The sequence below is a fragment of the Phoenix dactylifera genome, chromosome 6 (assembly GCF_009389715.1).
Source record: "Phoenix dactylifera cultivar Barhee BC4 chromosome 6, palm_55x_up_171113_PBpolish2nd_filt_p, whole genome shotgun sequence".
NCBI lineage: Eukaryota > Viridiplantae > Streptophyta > Magnoliopsida > Arecales > Arecaceae > Phoenix > Phoenix dactylifera.
In genome coordinates, this window is record NC_052397.1 from 5,415,133 (window position 1) to 5,418,591 (window position 3,459).

Sequence of the window (3,459 nt, forward strand, 5' to 3'; positions counted from 1 at the left end):
TTTAAGTAGTCCTGATTAAACTGTGAGAAGACTCATTTCTCTAAATCCTTTTTCCTTCTAAACACTCCATCTGGCATGAATCGATGTTTCATGAAGCAGCTGTCATGTTCTACGATTCACAACCAAGCAGCCTATCTATGCACCTTCCTGACTAGCAAGCAGCCAAACAGCTTGCCGTGGTCGAGTTTGAGTCAAACAAGCATGTTACAATCTACTTCACTCCCCCCAATCTGTGTCATTTGTTCCTTAACACCTGTCCAAATTATGACATGCTAGTTAGAAATTTCACTAGTTATTGATTAATTCTTTGTCTCTAATTTGTGATATGGAATCACTATTTGGTAGAGTTGCTTGTTACGAACACTTGCCTGAATTCTTGAGTCTAATGTTTAAAAATAATTGATTATTAACAACATATGCTAGTTAACACATTATATTAAAGTAGTCCTTAAAAACATTTCTAAGTGTTTTCTTCATATTATATAGTATTTTAATCTGGATCTGTACATAACATTTGTTTTTTCTATTGAAAGTCATTCATACGACAAGCGATGGCGTATTAAGTAAGGATACCAAATGTCAGTTCGCGTAATATTAATTTAATTATTTTTTGGTACCTAATTTGTCCCATTTTTCTGGCAATAATTACAACTTTTGTCTTAATCTTCAGTTGTGGAACTCATGCTTGACAAATTTAATGGCCTCACATGCGTTAGTATGATGGTATAGTAGTGCAGTAAATAAACTGGAAAGAAGAAGGCACCTTTTTCATTTATTTAGTTTTATGGTTTCAAGATAAGCCTGCGATATTTTATGGCCCTTTATACCTATCTTATAGGGCTCGTTTGGTTCGCGGGAAGCATTTTCCTTCCTAGGAATATGATTCCTGGGAAACAAATTCCTAGGAAGAGGATGCCTAGGAAAGTACTTTTGGCATGTTTGGTTGACTATGGAAAAGTGACAAATTTCCAAGGTGCTTATGTTTGGTTGGCCATCCACTTTCTTAGGAAAGTTATATATAATTCCTATTATGCCCTTAATAAAAATTAGGTTTTTAATACCTCTTTAATGCTTCTTTAATGCTGGAGGGACTTTTTGGGAAAAAGTAAAAATGGAGTGATTCCCGCCTCATGGGAAAGTAACTTTCCCATGTTTCTCATGGGAAAGACTTTCCCATGAAATGTGGGAATCACATTCCCATGGGAATACAACTTTCCCTTCTCTCTCCTTTGAAAACTCCAACCAAACAAGAGGCATCTCATTACTTTCCCGTTGACCACACTTTCCCCCCTTCTTTTCCCGCGAACCAAACGAGCCCATATGGTGTGCAGGTTTCAGGAAGTCCAGAATATGTTTCAGATGTTCAAGAAATCTCCAAGTTTGGAAATTTGCTGGCGGAAAGACGTCATCATGTTAAAGATATATATCTTTGATTTGAGTTGTTGGTTAGAGCGCCCGTCTAGCTCAGTTGGTAGAGCGCAAGGCTCTTAACCTTGTGGTCGTGGGTTCGAGCCCCACGGTGGGCGTCTAGAATTAGACCCTTTTTTTCGGTCTTTTTTTTTTCGACTTTATTGACTGGTCCAAGTGAGAGTTTTGAGTGTAAATAATACTGAACTGATTAGACAAACACCAGCTGTTTTTACCTATTTTGTAAACAGCCAACCTAACTACATCACTTCCACAATTTTGAAATCAAAATAATCTTTCTTAATCTTTGTATATGATACTTCTGCAGGGACTATCTGATTTATCAATCTCAAATGTTGCAAGACTTGGATACTATATAGTCAGTATATTTCTCATACTGTGTTTTTGAGTCTATTTTAATTTTGAATTTTTCTGATTAGTTTTCATATTCCAATAATCCATCCATTTGTTTCTGTGCTTCGTAGCATTTTATTTTGGGGCATCAATGCCAAACCCTTCTGGAAAAGCTGACTGATTTTGTTGATAGTGACATAGCCAAAGAGGATTTGTTGACAAAGATCCTATATTTCTTTCTAACCGCATGTTCTAACGAAGACTAACTACTAGGAAGTTCCATCTACACCGTAGTTCTTCTGTCATTTGTTTGGTTCTCCAAGCGGTCCATAGCACAAGGATTTTCCCATTCTTTCCTCTTTTCTCTTCATTATTATTAATAAAAGTTATCAATAGTTTTGGTTGGGAACAAAGCAACAGGAAAGAGAAGGCTCATAGATGACATGGCCAAAGAACTGCAGGGACATTCTGGAGGAGCTTGAAGCCCAACCTCGTGGTATCAAATAAAAGCAGTGCAAAATGGCAGGTAGAGTTTGTAAAAGTCCAATATTTTTTCCCACAAATATGTAATCACTAACATTTGGTAAGAGATTCATGGTTAGTAATGTCACGGAAACGATTTGATTCGTTCCACGTACATTAGATGATCCTTTTTTTTGGTTTAATCCTGTGCACTGACACAGTAGGTACAAACTTTACTAGATCAATTCGGTAGGATTTTCCACTGGGTACAAGCTTTTCCTCATAGCAACTTATTAGGTACCTGTATCCGAGCATGGCAAATCATGTTTTCATGACACAGTGGTGCTTTACTCATTTACAAAACCTGGAATGTCCATGCAATGGGCCTGCTCTTGGATACAACTGGAGAAGAAGAAACTGGATATTATGTCACGCTTATTTGTGGACTTGGTATAAAGGGTGGTAAAGTTTAGATCTTTGGTCTGAGGAGAAAGTATGTTGATCTGGCAATTGAGCTTAAGGCTTTTCCCCTGCTCTTGTTAAATTCCATCATAAAGAACACTGCATCAATAAGGAGAGCATGTGGTGAGAATGGTCATGATTGCGCCCACGACATCAACCTGTAATAGAAACAACTATTATCATGTATGTGAGCTATCATCGTGTATGTTATCTTTTGAGATTGCATATATGTGCTCCATATGCAGTGGATAGGAGGAGGTGAGTTTATATTTGGTCAATCTATTTGATGGTTTGAGTAATCAAGATTGTGGTGGGGCTTGTGTACGTGCCATTGGTTGTTGGATATTTTGAGCCGTAAATATATGCACACGTGTATGGGTTGCCGCTACACATGTTCATGGGACATGGATGATTACAAGCACTAGGCGTGCCCTAGGGCTATGGGATGACAGGACATAATGGTAGAAGTTGCCTGTACTTGGATGCACGGATGGATTCTCTTATATCAGGATTTGGAATAGATGGAAGCTTGTAATAGAGCTGATAGCCAAGCAAGCAAGCAAGCTCATTTGGAGTTGATCTTGTCTGAAAGAGGAAATGTACTGCCTATTCTACTTACACTTGATAACACATACATCAGATTGCACCTCATCTCCTGAAATTTCATAGCTTCCAGGTATTTAAGGTCTGTATGCTGCTCCTTATTTTTCAAACATTTGTTTAATTTTTTTGGTGTATTCTTTTGACAGGTGCATAACATAGGAAGTTTTTTAT

General features: G+C 37.7%; 1 non-coding gene across 1 annotated transcript; it reads left to right on the plus strand.

The window, feature by feature from the left end:
• The first annotated feature begins 1,453 nt into the window (after nucleotides 1–1,453).
• On the plus strand, nucleotides 1,454–1,526 carry TRNAK-CUU. Its single transcript has one exon. It is a non-coding gene; the product is annotated as a tRNA-Lys (tRNA).
• Nucleotides 1,527–3,459: the final 1,933 nt, after the last annotated feature.